Source organism: Branchiostoma lanceolatum, chromosome 12 (assembly GCF_035083965.1).
Source record: "Branchiostoma lanceolatum isolate klBraLanc5 chromosome 12, klBraLanc5.hap2, whole genome shotgun sequence".
Taxonomy (NCBI): Eukaryota; Metazoa; Chordata; class Leptocardii; order Amphioxiformes; family Branchiostomatidae; genus Branchiostoma; species Branchiostoma lanceolatum.
The window spans coordinates 2,623,290-2,633,978 of record NC_089733.1 but is presented as its reverse complement, the minus strand read 5'-3'; positions in this window follow the sequence as shown (position 1 = coordinate 2,633,978).

The following is a 10,689-nucleotide window of genomic DNA, read 5'->3' as shown; positions in this document are numbered from 1 at the left end:
AGCGGCGGCTTGACTGACAGCTAGTCAGATAGTCACCTTGATAGTCACCTTGAACTGAATACCTAACTGTCCCTGGCTTTTAGAGGACTTCGAAGACATTCAATTCAGACGTTGGACACAATACAAGTAAATCCTTACTTTTCATCAAGGCATATTCCTTGGCATATGAATCTTTGGTCATGAACAAATCTACACGCATTGCCAGACACTCTTCCGGTGTCAACCTGGTTGGTTTCGCACCAAACCACAAACTCTCTACTGCCTCGGCTCTTCCTCCTCGGCATCAGCCCTGTCCTTGGCTCTCTTCTTTGCAGCCTTGTCCTAGGCCCTTTTCTCTGCATCAGCCTTGTCCTTCGCCTTTCCTTGGCAGCAGCCTTCTCCTTTGGGGCCTTCTTTGTAGCGACAGCAAGTGTAACGTACCATTGCCTCATACCAATAATCCTCGTATCTCATGCCCCATTCGCCCGTCTCACACAAATCGTACAAAAACTTGAAAAGACATTTAAGAAACGAAAATAACGAACGATAAACAGTGTCCTCTTACTCTAATCCTACTAAAACCATAAAAAAAAACGGACAATAAACACTATCCTCTTACACAAATCGTAAAAAATAAAATAACCTATCATTCTAACTAGCTTCTTGACTATCACCTAGAAAAATAACACCAAATAAACTTACGATGGCTGTGCTCTAATAGCAGTGAAAACCCTAAAAGTCCAGTGAAAACCCTAAAAGTCCAGTGAAAACCCTAAAAGTCCATTATTATCTTCAGTCCATTTGGGTGCTCGATTGATAGGCGGGATGGAACGTCGGAGTTATGGCAGCTGGTGATGATCACTGTAGCTGTGTTTGGTGGTGCAGCGGTTGTTGTTGTAGCCGTCGCTGCAGTTGTCTCCAGAATCTTGACCTTGTTCTTGGTTGGACTTGGCTTTTTGGGCGGCTGCAGGGTGTTGCTTACATCCTTCAACAACGCGTCGCTGGGACGTTTGTATGCCCGCACTGCGCTTGATATGTGGCCGGTCCGCGCCATAATCGTCTGCTCATCGAAACCGGCTGCAAAAATTTGCGTGGCACAGGTGGCCTTGCCACTATGGTTGGTTATATTCCTCCCCTCCATAGGGATCCTGGCACTGGCACTGGCACACATGGTCTTCATGTACGTTTTCAGCTTGTTCACAGCCACAACTTGCAGAGAACACCTTGGTGGGCAGGTGTTGGCGAGTGGTCGGCGGTAGAAGCTACCATGCTCTTCAGGCAGGGAGTTTAAGTACGTCGCGAACAAGGTCACGACGCACCTCTCAGGATTTTTACTAGGCTATCTAGCTCCTCCTTCCAAGACAATGCAGGTGTTTTGTCCTTTTCATCAAGATCTTTGCGTTGTGGTCCGCTTGTCCATATGTGAGCATTGTTTTAGGTTGGGCTGGTGCTGTCTCCTTTGGTTGTGCACCTGACATCTGTGTCTCTTTTGGTTGTGCACCTGACGTATGCATCCCGAACACCCATGGATGCCAGTGCGACTTCTGTGCTTGATGACCATCGTCGGTGGTCTCCAGTGTGCGAACTTGCCCTGATGTTAGCATGGTTTAAGGTTAGGCTGATGCTGTCTCCTTTGATTGTGCACCTGACATATGCATAGCCCCAGTCCTCAGCTTATTAGTTGACAGATATTACTTGACAGGACGCTGTCGTGCAGCACTGAGGGGGGCGTTATTGGGTTGGCCAACTACTACCCGACGGGACTGAATCGCAAGGGTCTGGAGGCTCCTCAAACAAGGGGACCAAGGGCTCTGATTAGGGGGGTTTATCTGGAGAATAGCCGTATGGAATTTGTCAGGGATGAATCTGATGACAGTTGACATAACTGGTTAGTATTTGAGGGTAAGTTATTGTAGTCTGATGTTTTGATTCCTGAGATAACCTTCTTACGTTGGTAAGAAGGTTTTATATACCTCCCGTGAAGCAATGTTTCATAGCCAGACACCGCCAGAGGAACACATTCTTTCGGGGCAATTTCTGCTTCGCTAGTTCTACCACAGCCCTTAGCATGGGACTCAACATCCCAAATGTACGATGCGTAGTTAACTATGGTCCACCTGGGGCGATATCACGGTTCGATGGACACTGAAAACAAACCCCTTCTGACTGTCATAAGAACAAGGACAAAAAGATATCGGAACAGTCCCATACCCTTCATGACCAACGTTCTAAACGAACAGACTCAGTGACCGATCTGCGACATATATCTTTTGTTCTCTGTACCACGCAAACGATATTTACCAAGCTAGTTCCAACTATGCACATGTCAGCTGTAAAATGTTCCTTGTGATTGACTACAGTCCTCGATCTATCTGTCTTAGATCCTACCTGTTTCAAGGTAGCAATATTTTCGTGATTTTAGAATATGTACCGATAAAAACGATTATGAAGCCTCCAGTCCTGCTTTTGTTTTCAGGACTGGGGGCTCAAAGAATGCAGGACTGGAAGGAGAAGACGATGGCGCTGGGTACAGATGGTGCATCTGTCATTGAGTGGACACACAGGTGGGCTATCGGCACTGCTTCAGGAAGAGGTACCCACCTCCTATACTTCCACTGCGGAGCACACATGCTTGGACTTGCAGCATTGGATGCAATAAAAGACGAGGCCCAGATGAAGGAGGTGGTGGAGATGTTCACAGGTTCGTTAACTCTTCCTAAAAGCCTTCACCCAGGCCTTGCATGGCGTGAAATAGAAATTTATCATTTGACTTTTAGTCACATTTTTTATTATTTTGTGATCCTTTTGGCATTTTGTTGGCCCTTTGTGAGCTTTTGAAGCTTGTACTGTAGTTTGATTGTAAAATGATTCCAAAAAATTGAGATTACGTTGCATCATACTTCCTGCAGGAATATACAGGCTCTTAAAAGGCATGGAGAGAAGGTGAAGGAAGTGGGCAGGCTTCTAGAGGACAAGGTCTTGAAGCCAACCAACCATGGGGGAACCCGCTGGCTTCCTCACCTGAAGAGGCCCTCACCACCCTGCTGCACAAGTTCAGGGCATTACATCTGCATTTTGATAACACTGCCGCTGGCAGGACCAGCAGTATAGAGTGCAGATGATGAACAGGATCACTTATTCCTGGACCCTGAGCGGAGATACCAGTTTGCCAACATCCTGCAGTTGGTCGAGATTGTCTTCGTCTTCCCCCTTTCCACAAGCACGCACAAAGGCAGAGGAAACGAAGTCTCCCATCTTCAAGCTCAAGTAGAAGAGGCCGAGAATGAAATTCCGGGTCGGGACGCTCAGACAGTAGCATGACGCACAGTATCATGTACACGTGAATCAAACGGGGATATCTGATGGCTGGACATACACACGAAGATATCGATCAGTTGTTCTCAAGATTATCTGTCAGACTACAAAGACAGGATGCTAACACCATCCCAGAACTTTTCAGAAGTACAGAGGTACATGTAAGCTATGCTCCTGAACCGCAGTGCAGGTATATAGATTTCCATATGTGGGGAGGAGCTTTATGTATATATAAAACCTAAACACATGAAAGAATCAGAATACTTATGGAAAAGCGTAGGGGTGAGCGATCATGCCATTATTTGTCCCAATTGCCCCTTTTTATTTTGTCCATAGACCTGAAGCAACTGGACAAACATAAGCTTCTCAAGGCTGTGGAAGACTCCTGGCATTACGATGGAGTAATACAAGCTGTCCATAGTTTGCCATGGTCAGTTCTTGAAAATTAACTCCCATTTGTTTCTCTGGTTTAAAACACTATCAGGAGATATGGACGTCGGAATGGTTCACACCATCCGTATTGTAAGTGATGACCAGGTGATGACGATAACAGACCTGATGATTAAAAGACATGGCTTGAAGGTACTCTCACCTCTCAAATAAACGTACCGGTACGTTTATTTTTATCGCAAAAAATTTCGCCCGGTACATTCTTATTTTAGACGGTACGTTTTTTTCAGAATCGGGAACATTTCTGGGCAAATTTGCGGTCCCGAATCGTGAAATGATTTTAAACAAAAAACAATGAAGTACGCACCCGTGACTTTTCTGCGCCGACGTCACTGTTGAAATGTCCCGACAAGTACCAAGCTTATCCAGCGCTGGCGAGAGCAGCGAGCGACGACCAAGATTTTCTGGCAACAAAGCAAGTTGATCGGCGCGCCCTATTTGAGTACGAGTCAAATCTTAAAGACCCCACTGCTGTGAATGAGGTTCCGCGCAAGAAACAGTACCGTCAATCAGGGGGCGGGAGAAAGCAGGCCATACCAAAAGTTCGAAAAGCAGTCTTCCAGTGGTAAGTAAATCTGATTTTATTCAACTTCAAGAATAGACACCTCCATGGCATTGAAGGAGAACTTTATTTCAAATGCCTTAGATGGAACTGAGGACATGTTCGTTCGGGACTATGCTAGTGGGAGCATAGATCGTGGCATTTCGCAATGAGGAGATGTCAAAGGAGCCTCCCAAAACCATCAGGGACCTCCTTGCCACTATTATTCCTCCGGAAGGAGATCGTCCTGCCACCGTAGAGAGGGAGGATCCAGTGGATGAGTTCAACCTCAAGGTGGAGTCTGAGGCTGAAGGTGCAGCCCCTGTGGCTGAAGATCAGGATGAAGGTGCAGCCCCTGTACCAGCACCAGTACCGGTAGCACTAATAGAACAATATCCTCAGGATATATTGGCTCGCCTACTGATACGGCAGATCCTAGCATCAACAAGGATGCAGTGTTCTTGAATGAAATAGGCAAAGTGCTTAATAGCTGTGGCAAAGGAACATCCACTCTAATGTTGCCACACCTTTGCCACATGCGCTCTGCATATGCCAAGGGCCGAAACAGTGTAAAGAATCGACTGAAGTCAAACACATCTCTGGCACAGAGTTTGGTGGCGTCCACCACATACATGCCTGTTCCTGTATCTTCATCCACACCTGTGTCTCCGTCTCCACCCACACCTGTGTCTCCGTCTCCACCCACACCTGTGTCTTTTGTTTTGCTTGTGTTCTTTAGATGACGAAGGAGGAGGAAATCTCAGGCCAAATCCCTGCCACCAGCCCCCGCAACACCCAGAAAGGTGCCTGCAAGGCTAAGCGTAAGTATAACCAGAATGTGTTTTTTATTTATTCATATAGCCAAATGTGAACGCTCCAAAAACTTTGATTTTTCTATTACTAACCAGTGATTCTTTCTCCATGTTCTCAACTTATTGCAAATTGTTACAATGGCATGAGCTTACATAGAATACTGTCATTCCTGTTTTTCTCACTGTAACGTCTCTACTGTGAACTTATCATAACCGAAAAACTAATTATTTGCTCTCACTCTTTTTACAATTCACTTGCTGTCATCACAATGAAAAGCTGGTGCAAACTCATTTGTTCATAAGCTGGTTATAGGAACATGCCTTATTCACCATGTATCTATATAGAACTTTAGTTGAATTTAGTCACATGTTGCTATTTGCATTTGGAGAGAATTTCATGATAGTAGAGTAACATTACCAAGACTACTTGACCCATCCTATTCTTCTCTTTTTACACAGCGGACGGTTAGAGATATCCACAAAGGAATCGGTGACATGCAATACAAAGGAACTGAGCTGTGAGTAGAGTGACTTAAATTATCTTCCTTTTTTTGTCAACCATGTTCTTGCATAGAATGTGTTTTTGTTGTGTCAAAAGTGCTTAAGTGTTAGATATGTCGAAAAATGTGAAATAACGATTTACATATGAACAAATAATGTTTCAATGTACTTCAGGTTTTGTGCTGAAGATGGCATGCAATCCAGACTAGAAGGATGTCAACCTAGGACAAATAACAAGTGTACCTCAGCCAACAGGGCAACTGAACGAAAGCTACATGTCTGACAACAGCTAAGTTCTTCTCAGAGACTGGCGACAGGGCCGAGGCCCGGAGAAACAGCATACAGATAAGGAACGCACGGTATCTTGCCAACAAGAATGATCGGCCAGAGGGCTACAGAGGTAACCTTGTGGGCCACATGCAGGCATTAGAAAATCATGTCCTGTATGATCCTTTCGTGCAACGAGTGTTCTCAGGAAAGGATATGGTCCCTTGTCATTTATCACAACTTAACCTACTCCCACCTGCCTAACCCTACAACTTAACCTACTCACATTTGCTTAACCCTACAACATAACCTACTCCCACCTGCTTAACCCAACAACTTCACCTACTCCCGTCTGCTTACCCCTGTCACTACACCTACTCCCACCTGCTTAACCCAACAACTTAACCTACTCCCATCTGCTTAACCCTACAACTTAACCTACTCCCATCTGCTTACCCGCCACTACACCTACTTTCACCTGCTTAACCCTACAACATAACCTACTCCCATCTGCTTCATTCTACAACATAACCTACTCCCATCTGCTTCATTCTACAACATAACCTACTCCCATCTGCTTCATTCTACAACATAACCTACTCCCATCTGCTTCATCCTACAACTTAACCTACTCCCATCTGCCTTACCCTGTCACTTAACCTACTCACATTTATATCAATACAAAATCACATGATTCAGATATGACATCAATTGCATAAACTGGGGAAACATTATCCTCACGACAACAATTCAAATACCACATTGGAAGGTCTACAGATCAAGCCGCCAGAAACCATGACCAACACCATCCACCTGCAAGTAACAATCGAACAACACAACAAGGTAGCAATGATATTCATATTTTGATATTTCCTCACATAAATTCCTTTGGTTAACAATGTCTTAACATTATATAACCTGATCAATAATTACCAGACCTTTCAAACTGTTACCTGTGATACTATTTAGTGTTACACTGGCAACGTGGGTGTATGGAACCAGACATTGATATCAATTGACAACATGTACATATTATACAAAATGTTTGCCTGATAGACATGATTTCCTAATTCATCAGATACTCAAGCAACTGGACACATCAAAACAGGAGAACATCAACTACAAACGTAACATCACCAAGCTAAAGAAAGAACTCAAGAAAAAAAAAAAACACCATTCAAACCTTTAACATCGAATTGTTCAAACTCCACCAAAGTGTCCAGACATCAAGCAATGATATCCAGCGGCAAATAACAACACTGAAAACTCACTTGGACCAAACATCTCAGGTAATGATATCAGTTAAAGCATGCGTGAGAGCTTCCTGGATAGGACATCTTTGAAATTGTTTGGGTGATACTCGCTGGCCGCATTGAGTCTCTTGTTCAACTCTACAGACATAATTTAAATAGTAAATGTAATAATACATTTCTTTTGTTGTACAAATGTAATCGGGTGTCAGGAACACCAGGGTCGGACAGAATCTGGAATAGCGGCCTGGAGACATCGATACATGTCGCAAAGAGAGATGGCAGGGCGGGTGCTCACAGCCTGCCAAGGTGATAAGGCTTTGTTGTTCTATGCAGCAGACATTGATGGAGGTAACAGCAATCTTAATCTACCAGCAGTGATATTTAGCAGTAATAATTCTTTTAACTGCCTGTGTCCCATGTGTATTGCACTGTTGCAACTATTAATTTGTAGCAACTGATGCTGCATATTGTCCTATTACAGTATTACTAAGATCTGTTGTTGTTGCCTGTGGTACTTCAAGAATTTTTCTCTCAAGATTAGTTTATATCTGAAACTTGGAATGTATTGCAGTTTTCTTTTCAAGTCTAAATATCTGATGTCACTTTTGTGTACTTAATTCTTTTTACCCCTAACAGGTCCAAAGCAAGAGTACTGCTGGTTCCAGTACCTCAGTGGAATTCTCTTGTGAGTTTACAAATTTGACATAGACTAATGGAATTTTCAGAGAAGATATATTTTTGCACAATAGTCATGGTACTAGTAGTATTTGCGATCTTTCATGGTTAGAAAATGACACCATACCTGCCACTGTACATGTAACAATTCAAGCTAGATGTCCTTGCATACTCATGTATTGGTTTGAATTTTATGTCTTGTAGGGAGAAAGGTGGATCTACGTGAACTCTTCCAGTCCATTCAAACAAAAGGGAACAGACCAGATGTCCTAGAGCAAAGGGCTCAGACTACTGGGCTGAAGTTTCGTACACCGACACCGAGGGATGGGAACTGTTTTTTCTGGGCAGTCAGTGACCAGCTACAGCGGGAGGAACTGAAACAGGAAGGGGCTGACCAGATGACCCAAGAAGACATCAGGAAGTCTGTGACATCCTATATCAGAGACCATCCCGATGCGGTACTTGTACACTATGATTCCTTTAGCTTCATGTAACCTAAAATTATAGCACGCTGCTGTTACCTCATGTATTTTTATTTGCACATTTTATTCGCAGACTGCAAGTCAAAAGGTGCCATTTGATCTCATTTGTCGGTCATTGGTTTGTTCAGAGCAAAGAACAGTAGAAGATGATTTCCTCATCATCAATTGCTATACCTGTCATTTTGCATCCTCACAGGCTTATGGTGAGCCACTAGCTTCATTCATCCCCACACCTGGAGTCAGCCTTGAGGAGTACCTGTCTAACATGTCAGAGGATGGTGCCTGGGCGGACCATATATACGTGCAAGCTACAGCCGACTTCTTGGGGCGCCCTGTCAGCATTGTGTCAACCAGTGGGAATGATGACAACTGCTTTATCTTTGTGGAGCCACGGGGCGGTGGCAGTAATCGCACATCCCTGCTGTTGGGCCACTACGCCGAAAACCACTACCAGAGTCTTGACACAACAGGTATAGTAAAATACCCTCAATATGTGATCACTGTCAGCTAAATCCATGAAAGAAAAACACGCACATAGATTGTTGAAATTCTTAACAAAGATGGGCCCTACATTTAGAAGGAATGTTGTCATTTTAGGTCAGCAACACATCAAATGTAACCTTTGAATAAACACTACATCATAACCTGTTGCTAAGTTTATATTTTGGTCATGTTCGCCCCCAACACAATGTATAGTCTGCCCCCATTGCAGCTACTTTAGACTCCACAACAGGTTGTGGTGAAGCCTCTAATTTCCATGATGACGAGGTATGAATGTATTTTATCAGCACTGGATCATGATGTAAAGGCGGTTAACTCCAATACTAACTAACTTATATTAGAATCACATTTAGAATTGTCAGTATGTCATTGAATAATTTGTAAGGAATATCTGATGTCTATGTTTTGTCCCTGCTTAATTTCATGCCATGATAATAACTGCAGGCAAACAGACTCCCTACCAAAGGCTTCCGCTTTTGGTATTACTACTATTCTTTTTCTTAGGCTGAAATCTTTCTCCCCCCCCCCCCCAAAAAAGAAATATTGCAATCCATCCCTTTTTCGAGCCACTAAGGAGCTGCCTTCACGACAACCGGTTTTGACAACTACAAGAAAGGCATTGAGAAGTTTGACATTCACGACGGGTCAGACGCACACAGAAAAGCTAGCATGAAGTTCTTTGCCATCACCGGCCAATCAATCGCAAGTCAACTCAACTCAAAGATTGCAGAACAACAATTCTATCGGAATGTCATCATTAAACAACTTTCAGCCACGAGGTATTTGTTATTCCTTCAACTTACATTTCATAATCAACAATTGCACTATGTTGATTTCAGATGGACATATTTGGTGTATGCTTGGTCGGCCGTCCGCATTTTCCATTCGAATAACATGATTTCCTTCTCCAGTAAGGACGAAGAGCAGAAATGGCAGAAGGCGGTGGAAGAGGACCGACGGCGTTCCCGCCCGACCAACACGCCTAACGCTCGAACCTTCTCTTCCTCAACTAACGCTCGTGGCCAGCTAGGCGTTCGTAATTCCTTTCGCCCCTCAAGCTCAGAGGAGGACAGATCCTGTTACACATGCGGGGAAAATGGATATTCTGTGTTTGTGTACATAGACAGGAAGTGGAGTTCTCTTCGGAATTTGTTTAGAAAGAGAAAACCAATTGATTGGCAGGGCCCTCCAAAATTAACAACTAAGTGATGCAGGATGTGGGGGTAAATCAGGTGTAACCACTCAGTGCTTACTGACAAGGTGCCAACAGCAAGCAAGTAACATTTTAAGAAAGCGTAAACCAACAGATACCCTTCACAGAAGTCTTTCTTTTATGGACAGTGAGGAAAATAAGTTCAATGGGTTCTACCCGTTCTATATGTTATACCTATCAGGATCAAGCACACACATATCATTCAACGATCGTCAAATAAATGACGTATCAAATTTATGCACAATTGGTAACCGACATAACGATTGAGTTGGGGCCATTCTGGTTAGTGGGGACAACATACAGACATCTGAATCTTAAGGTTAAAGGTAGTGATGTGTCACCTATAATGATTGGGCCTATGGCCCCTGTATGGGCCTGCAAGAGTCGGGGTGAAGGCGGGGTGTGCTGAGTCCTGTACCAGGAGCTGTGGACGCTGAGGCAGCCGCAGCCATCGCTGCTGGAGCCGAGCGGGCGGACCAGCTGTACGCCCAGCTTCTCCAGGCCATCTGGGGGCGCCTGGGAATGTGGCTATGGAAGTTGCGTCACCACCATCACAATCACCTCCAATCATTGTCATAATCATGGTAGAATTTGTGGCAGGATGCACGTGTGGGAGGGGTTGTGCAAATCAGCGGAAGGATGGGAGCGATGACGACTTCGAGTTTGAACCGCCCCCGCCCAAGCGAGCACGGATGCAGTA